Raw genomic sequence first — 17292 nt, forward strand, 5'->3', positions numbered from 1 at the left:
TGATGGTTATTCCAGTCAAGCATAGTCATATACTCCCACCACATTGTACATGTAGCCCTTCTCCACTGTTTGTCCTCCTTTGTTTCCAGTCAGCAAAGGGGGGCCCCGTATTTTATTAGATCCTAAAATCGTCATTGTATAACTATAGTGATCCAGGTGAATTTTCAACATGTCCAATCACAGACAAAATGCCTTCCACTCTGTATTAAACTCCTTATCTGTCACGTATTGCCAAAACGAGAGCATTAGTAATGCTGACAGTAGAGCTGGGTCACTCTCCTAGTATAAGTTCATTGCTCAGTACTTTTCCTTAATGAGTTTTTAGATGAAAAAATTTCCACATGGATGCCCAGAAAGGAGACATATTCCTATTCAGTCCATTACAAATTAATTCATGGGGCAGCACAGCTTAATGCTGTTCCCAAGCAAGTGTTCACAGAAGTCCCGGTGTCTCACATGCACTAATGCGGCAGTACTAACATGTGCACAGTCATGAAAGAGTAATGAGCTTACAGAATTAACTGAAGCTAATTCAGCACTGAAGTAATATTAACAAAGGAGGAAAGATCAGTGTGTGGTGGCAAAAAAAGCCCAACCATTTCCTCCAAGAAGGAGCAGACTGGCCACAACAAAGACAAGCAGCACTGCCATTATGGCAAGGTAAGATCCTGAGTAGTCAAATGTATTTACTGTGAAATTCATTAATCCATTAATGGAAATGGTGAGTACTCAACACTTCTTAGTCCATCATTAACTGCATACTGTACTTTATTGAAAAACAAATTTAATCATTTGGAAGATAAAATCATGATGGGAATAAATAAAATGAAGAAAGCCCTCAGAGGGTTCATCTCTAGTATATGATTTACATGATACATTATTATTATTATTATTGATACATGAATTGTCACAATTGTGTGAAGGCTTTTACATTTAGGGCTTAACTCTCTTGAAGTGTCATTTGTTATTTTGATGTTCATCTCTTTAGTTCTTCATCTAGATAGATAAAATTAAAAAAACCCACATAAATCTAAGCAGGAAAGATTATTAACTAACAACAAAATCTTATACTTAAAATAAGTTTTTATTATTTTCTAATTTTTGCCATTTTGAAGAATGTTTGGTTATCCAGACAAAGATAAGCCTCCAAAAAGATAAATAACACCAAGCGAGTGAGGCTCAAAACCACAGAAATACTTAATTATAAATAGACAAAACAAATAGCAACCACAGTTCATTAGTCATGTGTTCAAATTACTGAGCTAGTTACAATGGATGTTTTCTAAAAGATCATGATTAGTTCACGTACAATTTAATAACAAGACAAGATAAGGTAAAGGGGGATGGTGGAGTGCTGTGATCTGTTTCCACTAAACACCACAGAGCAGGGGTGTGCTTCATCTTTGTGATGTAACGCACACTCTCCAACACTTAACAAATTAAATACTTCACCCTCATAGAAGAAAACATACTGCAACATGAGGCTTGGTTAAGTTAAGAAAATAAATTGTACTGCAGTAGCCTAAATAAACTGAAGCCAATTACCATCTCAGGAGAGAAGACAAATCACATGCATCTCTGCAGCAAGTGCTATGCTTGATGCATATGAGAAAAGACATATCATGAACAATTTATAGCAGTAAAGCAGGCATTCGTTCCCAAGCATTCTACACTTCAAGTACATTTCCTGTATAATAAAAGCCATTTAATGTTTTTTTTTCTCATAACCTACATTAAGGGGTAACAGGGAAAATGGTATCACCCCTAAAAGGTATTCTTTGTTTTTGTAGGAAACACACATTAAAAATACAAAAAGGATTTACCAGACCTTCCATGGCAATGCTGGGTTTTTTATAAAACTATAAGCCTCTCCTGGGAATTTCAGCATCAGAGGGTTATTTACTCTTTATTGTAAAAGCCTTATAGCTTGCACATGGACCACAAACACTCTGCCTCACCATTTTCCTGATGTAAAAGTGTTAGGTTTGCTTTCAGGAGACATAGCCCCAGGTATGTGCTTACAGCAAAGTACAAGCAAAGTATGATCTTAACGAGTGAAACTGGTCATCCTAAATCAAAGTGGGTCATGCCATTTTTTCCCTCAGATTAATGCAGTGACATCAAATGCAGCAAACCAAAAGAACAGTTTAACAACATGCCATATAATAGCAGCTGTATTCAAAGATAACATGCACAGGTTTTTTAATTATGTCATACAAACACTGTAAGTGGTTGTATTACGAATTTCTTCCTCAGAGAATTTGAACTGATTGACTGACTTGAACAGCCACAAAAATTTACACTTCTTCACATTTTTTCTCTTGTTGCTATTACAGGGGGATGACAGTGATGGGTCTAATTTTACGACTGCAGGAAGCTCAGTTCTGATATACACTTCAGAGATCCCAGCTCTGATCTAAGGAAGGAAATTGATTGACCCAGAAAAAAAAAACAGCTTTTTGTCTCTGCTGAATACCAAAGGCCTTATCCTACCTCTTCATGCAAATAAGCAGAGAAAGATCTGAGAAGCATGTGAAAGTATGCAACGTAAAAGCTGTATAAATTCTCTCTCTTAACTAAGAAACATTAAATTAAATACATAACCACAAAAATATACAGAAGATAAAAGGGATAGTAGTTTTAATTGGCGTAGTCAGATCCTACCACGTGGGACACATATCCTAGGTATCATTTATTCTTTGGATGAGATTTTGCTACTGCAAGTCCAGGGAACAGCACATTCCTTTCAAATTCTGAAAGTGAAAAGAGGCAAAACTGGCAGAGCATATGCTACTTCCATGAATGTGTTCTGTGTAGAAAGGATGTTACTAACATCTCCCATCTGCACCGGGCACATCCTTAATTCATGTGTTGCAGAGTTTGTTCAGAAATTAGGACAAGCAATGATTTTTATTTTACTGTTATCTTCACTTACCATAATGCAGTATTTTAATCCAGAATCTGTATTTTAAATGCTTAATTTACACACGTATTTTCAATTAGATGTTTTAGAAATGAAAAAACTGTAACTGCTCCATTTAGCACACTTTTTTTTTCCTCTTTTTTCTTTTTTTTACCAAAGAATGAGAACAAATTACCTTGTGCATCCAGGTTGTGCAATAGGCAGACAGCAGTGGTATTTAAATTACCTGCATCCTCCACCCTGCCCTCTGGGTTCCTGATACACAGCAGAAGAATGTCAAGAGTTCCAAATGGGGACAAGAAGCAATATCCTGCTTGTTGCCCATATATATGGAAATATATGAGTACAAATAGCCTTAAGGGGTACTTGGCCCTCAATGGGCAGCCCTATAGGGGAACTCTCAGTTCCTAGATCCAGCATGATCATAGTTTTTTGGCATACTGTGATCTGAGTTCACCAGAACTCTGACACTGACAATTTGTATGTCTCTATGATCGGTGTGCAAAAACAAGTCCTAAAACTTCGTAGGTAACCAAAATACAAAGCCCCCTATTGTTTTGCTAATCTCAGAATACTTGCCCAGAACACTTATGCTGTCAGTGGAGCATAATAGAAACAATTCTGTTTCTATTTTACAGATTGTGCATGTATACAAGAACGTTCTTGTTGTACTTCAGATTAAAATATGCAACTGACAGTTTTGGAAGACACTGCAGTTTACTAGCTTGGCTGCTCCCAATTCACATCTTGCAGAATTTGTCTAGCTGAAGCTAGAGATGGTAAATATTTTACAGTAAAATGATATTTCTGTATTTTCTAGGTCACTGCTTTTTCTTTTCCAGAATCATTAGGAACAAACAGCAGACTGAAGGAAATGCTGCATCTGAAGATGGAGTACAAAGGAGACCAATTGTTGTCTGTAGCTCGCTGCTGCTCCCTCACTGAAAACATACACAGAGCTTCTCCCCTTGGGAATCGAAGATCCAGGTAGTAACTCTTATTCAACATGGGGACTTACACACTTCAAGTACTAGCTGTAGTCCTTTCTCCCGTTTAGCCAATTCACTCTAAATAATTGTCCATTAAAAAGGCAGGGTTTCTTTGCATCTTACTCTCCTAGAGCACTATATTCTCTTTCAAATTAATTTGAAGCAGACACACCTTTCTGTTGTCTGTGTACAGCATTCCTGGCTGAACTTCAGGCTGAAAATTCCAACACTAAATAATACTAGCAATATCACAGATTACAAACTCTTTTCCACAGCTCATCTTCACCTGGTATTAGATGTAGACAGAACAGGGCGACAACTGAATGGTCCTTAAAGTAAAATTTCAGTCATGTAAACCACAAAAAAATCCCAGCTTTCAATTACTGTGTTCTGTCCCTTGAAGTCTGGCAGTGCTTCACCATTTTTTCAGTCTATAGTAACTCTCTTACATACCTCTCAAGTATCTCTCTCCCTATTCAGTAGCAGAAATGTTTACCTGCACTGCTGCAAAGGAGGAGTGGAATTGAAACGACAAGCATCCTGCAGCAATATCAACTCCAGCTGTGGTCTTGGCAGAGCTCAGAAGTTTAAATGAGGCCACACCAGGTCAGGCCACAGAAAGCATGTAGAAGGAAAATACTGGCAATTCACTAGGTGGCATTTTTATAAGCCACTTGAATCTGAAGCCAAAAATGATGCAATCTCATTTTTCTGCTATGACACCAACAAGGTCAAACCACATTTCTTCACTGAAAATGCTATTAGGCCTCCTTCACAAGCAAAAGCTGGTGGTCTGTGGGTCCTAAGCAAACTCACCCTTCATATTTCTACTTACCTAAATTTCTGGAACATACTGAGGGAAGAGTGAGCTGAAGGACTTTCCCCATTTATTCTCATTAACATTTCCCACCATGCATGTCTACTTTCTGCCACTAGAAGCGGTCATAGCCACAGAGCTCTCTCTTCCCATTCAGACCAGTGCCATAAAACACTGCCATGTTAACATGCTTTCACCTCAGCACAGGTATACCTTTCCTTCTGAAGTGCCTAACTCTGGGAAAACCTTTAGTTCATACAATGCTAAAGCTCCAGCTGTGTCCAACTCACAGTCCAACTGTGATTGTCCTCTTGCTTTTCCAATCCACATGAAGATTTTAAATGGCAAACGTGAACAGCCCCTGCTGCGCTGTCTGCAGTGATGTATTCCTTCCCCTTTCTGCATTTCAGGGAGCACACATGCACGTGACAGGGTAGACAGGGTAGGCATGTAATCATGTGCAACCCATACAAAGGAACCCACAGCTAGAAGGAGAATATCTTCATGCCCTTCCCCCATTCAGGAATTACTATCATCTTACAAGAGCCCTCCCTAAGGGCTGTATGTAGTCATGGTGACAAGACATCACCACCTGTCTGCCCCTGCAATGGAGGCGATGAGCCAGAATGCAAAGCTTTGTTTTGCTGCTGCTGAATGCATACAGCACATTTCTGAATAGCCTGATTTTAACAGAAAACAAAGAAAATGACAACAGTTCTCAAAAGATAAAATCTAAAGAAAGTTCTAGATTTATTATTAAAGGCTTATGAAAATGAATCAGTAAAGCAAACAAAAAAAAAGTGTCTTGAAAATGTACATTAATTGGCATGCTTCACACTCTTCAAAATGCAATTTTGATCATAAAATCATAAAAGGGATGCTTTATGGTCAAAATCTGAAAATGCAGTCATTACAGAAATAATTTAAAATGGGCAGCAATTGTTAACGCACATTGCTTTTATTCCAGGAGAAATGAACAAGGATTATTACACACTGTTTGTCTGCAGTTAACAGTGTCCAGCTTGCAGCATTTTGCCAGTTTTATGAGCCTCCAAACATCAGCTGACCAAAAATCACAGAGAAACTGGCTAAACTACTGTCACAGTACCACTCAGTGAAGGGAAGCAGTAAACAGTATAATGAAACAAGCAGGTGAAATGCATCCCAGCAAAGAAAAGAGACAGACTAAACAGGATGGGAGCAGGGGATCTCCTCCTTCTTATTCTATGTATCTACCTCAGGTTATGCATACAATGTGGAATTAGGAAGCACCTCACAGCTCTGAGATGGGGCTGCATGCCCCTACCTTAAGTTGATCTTACACTGGGCAAGACACAGTGAATATCTCCTTTCTCTTCACTTTCCAGCACACTGATACAGCCTGTCCAGTTCACTCTGTAAAACCTTCCTGCCCTCAGGCAGACTGACATTCCCACCCAACTTGGTGTCATCTGCAAACTGTCTGAGGGGGTACAAGGGGGTACTCCCCTTGTCCAGATCATCAAAACAGATATGTAACACGACTGGCCCCAGTACTGAGCCATCCAGCCAGTTTTTTACTCAGAGAAGAGTGCACCCATCTAAGCCATGAACAGCCAGTTCCTCCAGGAGAATTCTATGGGAAACAGTGTCAAAGGCTTTAGTAATGTCTAGGTAGACGACATCCATAGCCATTCCCTCGTCCACTAAGTGAGGCACGTTGTCATAGGGAGAGATTATGTCAGATGTTCTTCCACCCTTTACCAGATAATTTGTAAACAGCAAATATTTTATCTTTCAAATGGTTAGCAGAGAAGACAGAGTTTTGGTAAAGTTAGGAGAAATTAAGAGTGGTTCAGTACTCTCAGATACTTATTGTTTAAATGACTAATCCTTACAACTGCAGAAATGAGAGGTGCTTGTACTCTCTGCCTATAGTTACTCTTTCCAACATACTCTCATTTAACAGGCAGGCAGAGGCTTTCTGACATCAATAAAACAAAATCTTCATGTCTAAACCCAAAATTCAACAAATGCTAAAGGTCACATGTGCTAAAGTTAACCTGCCATCTTGTGGGTATATACTACAATACACTTTTTAATATCAACTCTACAATTTATTACAGAAAAATTAGTATCTTGTATCTGCATATAAACTATCTAAAGGTTTCTGAATGACAAATGGAAGATACAAATACAACCTACCATCTGGTAGGTGAGACATATACAATGATTATTTTATGTCCTAAAGAAGTAACCGCAGAGCAATATTGCCCAAGATACAGCAGTAATTCTAGCTGGATAGACACTCTAGGCTGGAAACTTGGTGACTTTGAAACAAATAGTAATGCAGTTATAAATTATGATTTAACTACATCAATAAATTAGTGTAATTTTAAAAAAAATTTTAAAAAGGAAAAAAAAAGATTTTTTTTTTTCCAAACACAGGAAGAGAGATCAGTCAAAACCACTTTTGTGAGGTGCTGAGTAACAACTTTGTTACTGCTTTGGCTGCCAGTTAAATTGTACATGGCATAGAGCAAGCACCAATGCAAAAGTAAAGACCTAATGGCATCTGCAGTGGTACAAACATCAAAAGGGTTTTCCCATACATATATATATATATATATATATAAAACTGTCAGAAAATCATGACCATCAAAGAAAAATAATCTCAAATGTGCTTAAATACTGCTCTAAAATGCAAACAGCCCTTCTATCTGTCCTGCGTGGAATATTGATACATTAATACAAAGCCATATAACAAAATTATATTAGTTGGTGATTAACTTCAACAGTGTCATGAAATGTTGGTCCCTGGCAGAAACTCCCAAACTGCTATGACACTTCATGTGTTTTATTTGTTCTCATTCTAATGAAAATCTCTCTCTAGTTATGAATAGTGGAAACTCTTTATAAAATTAACAGTTAAACATTGATTCAAAGAAAACACATCACCTGTACCTACAATTCCAATCTAGCATTTGACAAGACATACACAGCCAGTATTATCAACAACATTGATAAACAATAATGTTGTTTTAATAATTCTAAATGAGATTAGATGAGATGAAGAGATTATTGCCACACTTTACACATCCTATCCAATTAGTTTATGGCATTTGTACAGACTGCACTGCATAGCTACTCAAGTGATGCAACTGAGATCTGTGCATAAATGAACAAAAGACATCACAGGTTAGACTTCAATAAAATGCTAGCAAGGGTTGAATTCTGTTTTAGTCCCTGGACAGTCATTTGGCTGCTATTGAACATGCTCTTAAATGTGCCTCAAGCCTTAAGGTTTTCTTTAAAATATGTCTTGATCTTGTGATGAATAAAACAACTAGGAAATGTTATTTCTTCCCTCATGGTGTAGTGGGGGAAAGAAGAGAAAGTAAGATTCAGGATTCACAGCAGACCACATAGTGAAGTCAAAGAACCCAGTATATAAAGAAAAGTGAAAGTGGTGGCATCACAACTGATAATTAATTACTTACTACAGTATCACTCACATTGAATCACTGAAAATTTCAGATGAAAATAGGATTGTTTCCACTGTTCAGTTATTTAGTATTTAAAGGAGATAGCCTTTGTCATAAAGAAGAGGTTCTGTTAAAACCCAGTCATCTGGTGAAAAACAGAACACTATCAACCTAGCCTAGTTCTTTTTGCAAATTTAATCTTAAATAATAAAATAAATTTCCTAAGTAAGCAATGTTCTAAACAACAAAGTCAACTTCCTCCATTTCTGTCCTATCAGTGAGTTTAAAGTTCTACTGTTTTGAGTAAACCACACACTACCAGAAAGTGGAGGAATCACTAAATAAATCACAAATTGTACAAGATCATCTATTTACATACATACATGTCTCTAAAATAGAAGCAGATGCAAAGATATCAAGCAGAACAGGAGGAAGCAGGGAAATGGAAAGAGATAATAAGCCTTTCACATGGACAATATACTCAACCTACCAAGCATTGCAGTAAGATTCTAGTATATCTATTCTTATCCTATTTCTGAGTAATAAAAAGGTGAAAAATACAAAAGAAAGGTATGCTCTGGAGACAGACCCTTGGTCTCTTAGGTTGGTATTAATACAGATTTTAACATAAGCACTCTGCTCATTTACAGAATCTGAGATAAATAACAGAAAAATTAAGACTAATAAAACACTAACAATTTTCTCTCAGTTCTCATAAAGCTTTGCATTTTTTTGTTCTGAACAAGACTGGGCAATAGCAGGGGTAAATGAAGCATTATTCTTATGCTATTTGCCAAGCTGACATAAAACACACTGAAATCCAATAAAATTTTCCTAATATCTTTTGTATTATTGCCATAAAGTGGCAAGAGATTCAGAAAAAGAAAACAAAACTGAATTGCAAGTAGAGCTTCATTAGGAAACCAGGTTGCATTTTAACTCACTAGAATCAATTCACTGATGATGCTGGCTGTGAACAGGCAGCACAGATAAGGCAGAACAAAATTTTCAAAGATCTCACCTTTTGAGTTTCACCCTAGCTTACCTCATGTGATCCTGAAATTTTTTATACTCTCTCCATAAATGACAGCTTAAACAGAAAAATCAGTACAAACTATGTATAAACTATTGCTGTAATACTAAACACTTTTTTCGTGTGTAGTTGTGATGTCAGCATTTTACCACTGCCCTCATACTTCTGATTAATTGCCAAATAATAAGAGTTTGCAGTGAAAAACTTTTGGCCTGTGTACAGATCACTTTAGCAAAATGAATCGCTGACTGGGCATATGGTCTGACTAACATGGGCTGAATGAAGGAAAGAGCTTTACATCACCATATTTTACATTAATTTCATGCCTAAAAAGACTATGTAATGGTCATGTATGGCCATGGAATCTGGCATGATCCTGTTATATTTGTGGTGACCAGTCCTGTGTAAAGGTACCCTACAAATGATATCAAATTATGGAAAGCACTGGATCAATGCTGATTAAATACCAGTATGATTCCATGACTTACATTTTTAGTGAAGAATCTCCTTAAAAATTAAATATCAGACTATGGATGAGTAAAGTAAATCCAATTAAGTAAAAACCAGAATAGGTCAATAACTAATAAAATATAACGGTTATTTCATGACAACATGCAATAAAGTTATTCTAACATTCTTATTGATTTGCCTAATCCTAGGAAAGTCCTTCTAATGTGTTTTTATAGACCATCACTCTGCAGTACAGCAAGCAGGGTTTGTGCATAAACAAGATGACCTAGTTTTCAACATCTGCAAGTCTTAGCTTGAAGCTTGTTACTTGAAAAGGCAATTAAAATTTAAACAAGTGTGAAAGAACAAACCCTTATTTTTCTTGAATTTCCGTGAAAAAAACCCAGTTACACATTAACTAATGTTTAATACAAAGCCACATTAGAATTCAAAATAACAGCAGATAATTAACAGTCATATTTTTGAGAATAAAACAAATTACAGAGGGATACTAAAGCATATGCAGAAATATACAAAAACAGTAGAGGTAAAACAATTCAGGAGACTAGGCTGGGCAATTATAAACCATGTAAAGAAAGCGTAATTTCACAGAACATTCTTCAAGTAAGAAATAAGCTGTGACCTGTCTATTATTGTAGGGAATTCATTAAAAATTAAGGCACTCAACTTGCAAGAGAAAAACACTTCACATTACCAATAGTAATTTTTCTTTCATTGTATTTGCATCTATTACTATTTAACTGTGTGTTTTAGGATGGATTTATTGTTATTTATTGAACGTGATCCTTATTACAAGCTGAAAAGTGATACACAAATGAAAATAATTTCTGGACCAAAGAGCTTGTAAACCAGGCAAACACATGGAGACACAGGAAAAACTGCCAAAGGACCAAGGGACATTACAGCACCTGTTTTTCAAGGAAGCTAAAGAATCCAAGTAATTAATACTCAGCATTCTGAAATACATTCTGGAAGATAAAGGTGCAAGAACTTAATATATGTTATATTAAGGAACTATACTCAGTAAATTTAGCTCCATCCCTGTCACTGCTCCAAAGGATGGCTTTTTAGTTAAAGCACAAAGGCTGAAGTAAACAGGACTATATCCAGTTACGAGCTTGTCCTCTGCAGAACTTCAGACCTCTGGCTGAAACTGTTATATATTTTCTTGACTTCATTCTGTGTTCAGAGTCCAAATGTATGTGTTACACAAATGTATGTAACATTTACATTAAAAAGTGTTCTAGACTTTCCCCATGGAAAGTCTACTTGTTTTATGTAAGGCATATAAAATATTTTGATGACAAAATGACAAAATGTGGCATTCTACAGACAAGTGCACAATACCATAAATACAAGGTTTCTGCTTCCACAGACTCTAGCATTCATAAAAGGAATAACTGATAAGAACCAAGGATGGGAAATAAAGTAGTCACAGGACATTAGATCTCCTTTAAAATTAGGTATACATTGCCATCCTTTGTGCACTTACATTTAAAAGCTCAAATACTATTCAAAATACAAATACATTATCTGATTATAAAAATACCTGATCTTGGTGCATTAAAAGAACATCGAAGAATAGAGGCTGAGGTTGCCATTAGTGCAGAAATGTCAATATTAATATTTCCTCACTGTACATTTATATACTTTCTGCTTCTTATATTTATCCTAAATTCACTCTTCAAATTGTCGTGATTTCTTTCTTTTTTAATTACCACCTACTTTGACCTTTTCCTCTTATTAACACAAAGTATTTGCAAAGTATGAAAGAGATCAGACATGTAAATATACACTGTTATTTTGACACTGATCCTAGGTAAAATCATAGAATGGATAATAAAGACTGCAATCAGTTTAGAATTAGAGATGCTAGAATAACTGATCAGCATCAGAACAGCTTAAGGAGAACTAAGTCTTGCCAAACATCACTTTTTTCTGAATACGGGTTTATTTGATCAAAGTAACTGTGTTGACATCAAATGCCTAGCAGAGTATTTTAATAGGCTTATATGACATTCTGAGACAGAAAAAAAATCAGTACTATATAAAATACAGGTATCCAAAGGTAAATGAGATGCTACTAATACAACGGAGCATTCCCATGCAGAGTCTATGTGGATGGTTTTGGCCAAAAGTAACATAGACCCCTATCGTAGCCTGGGAATGATCTTGCATCGCATTCTGGCATCCTCACTCAAGAAGAAAAGAAAAAAAAGTTGGCAAACTGAAAGTTGTAAGACAAAATGACAAAAAAAAGTCAAGAAACAATTTCAGACCTTAAATAATGCCGAGTGAAAATTGTGCTTCATGCACTAATCATAGAATCATAGCTGGGTTGGAAGGGACCTCCAAGATCATCAAGTCCAACCCTTGATCCACTATCGCTGCGGTTACTAGACCATGGCGCTAAGTGCCACATCCAGTCTCTTTTTGAAAGTCTCCAGGGACGGAGAATCCACTACTTCCCCCTGGGCAGCCCATTCCAATGTCTGATCACCCTCTCTGTAAAGAAATTCTTTCTAATATCTAACCTAAACCTCCCTTGGCACAACTTGAGACCATGCCCTCTTGTCTTGCTGACAGTTGCCTGGGAAAAGAGACCAACCCCCACCTGGCTACAACCTCCTTTCAGGTAGTTGTAGAGAGTGATGAGGTCTCCCCTGAGCCTCCTCTTCTCATCCAACTGAATACTGAAGCAATGAGATTATCATCTACACATTCTTACATGCAGAAGGTATTCCTTTTACATTTTTAAAATGCAATGAGATAATATGGCTTGCACACTATTCTCTTCAATATCATAATCTAATAATTGATGCAAAGCCTAACACACAATCTCAGAATACTTGTATAAAAGCTACAGCTCTGTAATATCACTCCTTTTACTATGATTTACACACCTTCTTTTACTCTCCCAAGGAGGAGTTATTAGAATTATTACTAGAATCCTAGAAAAAAATAATAAAAAAAAAGAATCGAAACTCCTTCAAGAAACAGAGAGTAACAAGAATTAGAAGTTGAAAAAAAACCCCAAACATACAAACATCTCTTTGGATTCAGTGTATTACCATGCACATGAGATTACATACACTGGAATTCAAATTGCCTGACTCTAGTATTTTTTTCACCAGTAGAACAACTTTATGTGTTAAATGATATGCATCTTGTTATTGAAGAATTCTGCCTTAGTGTAAGTTATGTTTAAATTTCTTCTTTCTACCATCCTCTCATTCTCTTAGATCATTCCTTTGCTTATGGTACCATCTGAGAAAAGATTACAGGTTAACCTGGACCCTATCAGCCAGCAGACTGTTTCCCTTTCAGGACAGCACCTCTGGGCAGATGATCTGGCAAGCCAGCTCTCTCCATCCTGATTCTATCCAGACAGGGACACAAGTGATTCATCGCCCCTGGCAGATAAGCTGCTGACATTTCCATCTCTGTTTACTGGGTTAGCTGACAGACTGTTGACATGATCCCTTTGTTTTCTCCCTATTCTCTTCACATTGGAGCCACGAACTCCAGCAGGTGAACACCTACTCCCTGCTACAGAATGGAAACACCATATGGTGTCAACTTTACTAGTAGTTTCATTTTCAGAGTATAAAAGTTAAGCACATGTATTAAAAATCTACATTGCAAAACAGTTTGATAAAAAAGTATCACAAGTCACATGATGCATATTAATTTCACATACAGATGTTACTTATCAAGGAGCACAAAAGATTTTGCAACGATTTCTTAATGTATGGCAAACCCACTTATGAACAGATCTTGCTCCATAAAAAAAATAGATCAGACCTCTTTTTTGCTTAATTATATATAGCATTACACAAATAAATCTTCCTAGGACTAGAACTTCAAAGGCCCTACAAGACAGAGAGAGAGAGAGAGAGGGAGGGAGACGGAGAGAGAGAGGACATAGCTAGATACAGGATTAGCAGAATTAAAATAGACCACTACTACTCTAAAAAGCATGAAAAGCAATGGACCCATGAACTTCTGACACCACTAGAAAAGACATTACGTGGCATGTGGAAAGCCATTTGTTTATTCACTATTTACTGAAAACTCACTAAATTATGACAATACATTGGGGCTTTTTTCAAAGAATGAATCTTCATGAACAAAAAGTACCATTTTGCATGAAGACTTGTCTGACAAGGATAGTTTAAAAACTAAAACATTCTGCAGCATCCTATTACGAAACAAGAATCACTGCCTAAATTTTAATATACTCCAGGAATTCACAAAATTCTAACGCGCCCACCTCCTCCTCTCTAGGCTATCATTCCCTTTTTTGCAGGTTCTCTAGACCTCATAAGTGCTGCTTGCACACAGCTAAAACAGTCCCTGGAATAAAAGAAGCTATTAATTATAGCCTCTGAAAATAAAACAAAATTAAATTTCACTTCTACATATCCTTAAACTTCTTTCTCAGTATATTTGTTTCTGGTCAGTTTTAAGGGGAGAATGTGAAAAATGTTGCTCAGCACTGGACCCACCAGAGCTTCACTATTCATGACACAGCACTTAATGGGACAGTAGAAGAGGATTGGTTTGAATACTATAATTTAAAAAAAAAGGGGGAGGGATGGAGAAGGATGAGACAAATTTATCTTGGAAACAGAAGTAATTTTTGATTCCCACCAACTTCTAGGTTTGAATTCTGTGTGGTTTTGAACACTTAAAAACAATTCTACATGTGCCCCCTTGCTTCCCCCCAGTATTCATCTCCCATATTTAACCTGCTTTTTTTTTTTTCTTACAGGAAAGCAAGAGCTTTCCTGACTCAAAATGCCTTTCAGTTTATCTCAAGAAGAGAGATTTTAAAACACAAAACTGAATTTGGCAGAAACTGAACATCTTTTTATATTTTATAAAATGAAGACCTGCAAGTAAATTCAATTTGTGGTCAGAAGAGACACAGTGTTTCCTTCAAATGCATGGTAGGATAGCTCAAAGTGCCTGTAAAATGTGCTCACTGATGCAAATGCTTAAAACATTATCTACTGCCAGTAGCTGCACCACTGGCAGTAGATTACAAGTGCAGAAAATTTCTATCTACTACAGCAGAAAACTGACACTTTATACATGCTCGTAACTAGGCAGAAAAGCCTAATAAAAAGAATAAAAGCATTTTTAACACAAATAATTATAAAAATCAGGTTTGAGATAAAATTCATATACTGTAAAGTCTTATCTCACTGAGTTGGTGGGGATGAATAAAAACAATTATAAAAATTTGTTTGCTATAGGTTTTTACTTATCTCTGTAAGAATAGGCCTTAAAACAGAAAAAAACCTGAGCTCTATAGGTTGAAAGCAAAGAAATTGTGTTATAGTGGTCATCTAGCTGTTATGACTGATATAGTTCTCAGTTCTAAATCTCTCAATGCATTAAATGTCTTACATTGTCTGTAAATGTTTCCATCAAACCTGCTTATATTAAGTGAAAATTGTGTGTTTTATTAGGTCATTCTTTCTTTTTACTGTCACACCACAGTGTCAGATGAACATATTCTATTATATGCTGACAGACTGTCCCACAAAAGCTGCAACTAGAAAGTTTCTTTCACGAATTTGTATGGAGCAGTAAAGTCCTAGTGGGAAAGATACCAGAGTCCACTGGTCTAAGCACAGTTCAGTAAGTTTATGGGAAAGCACACAAGCACAGGATGCATTGCTGTGCCAATAACAGATTCCACCACAGCTTCTTTCCACATTTCAATTCATTACGCACAACCACTTAGGATTTATGTACATACACAGCCATTTTGATAATTTTTTTCCACCATATTATCTGAAGGTAAGAGAAACCACCATTTAGGTTTGAAGGGAACTCTGCAGATCATCTAGTCTAACTGCCTTGCACAAGCAGGGTCACAGAGACCAGGCTGTGCAGGAACCTACTCCAGACATTTTTTGAATATCTCTACAGACAGAGACCCCACAACCTCTCTAGGCAACTCATTCCAATGTTTGATCATCCTCACAGTAAAAACAAGGGGTTTATTTTGTTCACAGGGAATTTCAAGCGTTTTAATTTGTGCCCATCACCTCTTATCCTATGATTAGGGACTACTGATAAAAGTCTAGCTGCCTTTTCTTCATTCTCTCCCAACAGGTGCTTAAACACATAAGACTTCTGCTGAGCTTTCTCTCCTGCAGACTGGAAGTGCCAGTTCTTTCAGCCTCTCTTCATATGAAAATATGCTCCAAGACCTTAATGATCTTTGTGGTCCTTCTATAAACTCAGTACAGGAAGTCCACATATTTCTCTTACTGGGGAGCCCAGAAGTGGACATGCTACTTGAGATATCACCTCATCAACACTGAGTACAAAGGATCACCTGCCTCAATCTGCTGGCAGTTCTCTTCCTGCTGCAGCCTAGGATGCAGTTGGCTTTCTTAGCTGTGAGGGTGCATTGCTGGCTCATGATCAACCTCTTGTCCCCCAGGTCTCCAAAATCCCTCTCTGCATAGCCACTTTCCAGCCACTTGGCCACCAGCATGTACTGCCAGGACTTGGCACTCCCCTTTGTTGAATATCGTGAGATTCCTCTCTGCTCTATTACCCAGCCTGATCAGGTCCATCTAAATGGCAGCACAACCACTGGATTTACAATATTGTGTAGTAACTCTTCACCTTTTTTGTATTGTCTGCAAGTCTGCTGAGGGTGCACTCTGTCCCATCACCAGGTGATTGACAGAAAGGTTGAAGAGTGCTGGCCCCAATATCAAAACTCAGGGCACACATCAATTAGTGACTTGTCTCCAACTGAATTTTGTGCTGTAATGTTACTTTTCAGCAATTAACATAAGAACTTCAGTTTATTTGCTTAAAATTAATTATTTATATTTTTTTCTTGGTTCAACAAATTCCATAAATATTAATACAATTAAATAACTCGTGAGTACAGTTTTTCTATTTGACCATCTGCAACCAAAAGCTTTCTGCAGCAACATGGAGAGGAAACATGAGTGCTACAAAGCCTAAGAGCACATGGATTTAAAATAGAGTTTATGTAAAGACAGGTTTAAGTTACTGTGTCCTCAGTCTGTTTTCTAAATTTCTGAAGAGGTTTTTATACTGGGTTATCTTTGTACTATTAACAATACTATGCATATTTTATCACCAGTTCCCTTTCGACAGAACTAGGTCTCCACAAACACATACAGATATGGAAGCAGACTAAAAGTGTTTAAAAGCAAACATCTCAAATGTTGGGCAGTATATAAAAGCTAAAACATTACAACTGTTTTTACCATTGCTGATCTTGTATTATACAATGAGGTTATGCTGGATTTTCTTTCTGATATTAGTATTGCAACAAGAAGCCAAAATTTTAAAATGACTCTTCTGAAAGCCAAGCAAATTCTATCATGAACCCCTTTTCCCACTTTGAACTGCTAGTAAAGCACATGGGGAACATGCCTAAATTCTGACTCTGTAGGCTAAACTTGCTGTGAGACCTACCTACTCTATAGGGAACCTTGCTGTGAGACAAAGAGTCTTACTATTTAAAATTCCACATTTTAGTTAATTTAGGCCATGTACAATCACTTTTGTATTTTTAAGTGCATTATTCA

The sequence above is a fragment of the Neopelma chrysocephalum genome, unplaced genomic scaffold, assembly GCF_003984885.1.
Source record: "Neopelma chrysocephalum unplaced genomic scaffold, ASM398488v2 Primary Assembly neopelma1_44, whole genome shotgun sequence".
In the NCBI taxonomy this organism is placed as follows: domain Eukaryota; kingdom Metazoa; phylum Chordata; class Aves; order Passeriformes; family Pipridae; genus Neopelma; species Neopelma chrysocephalum.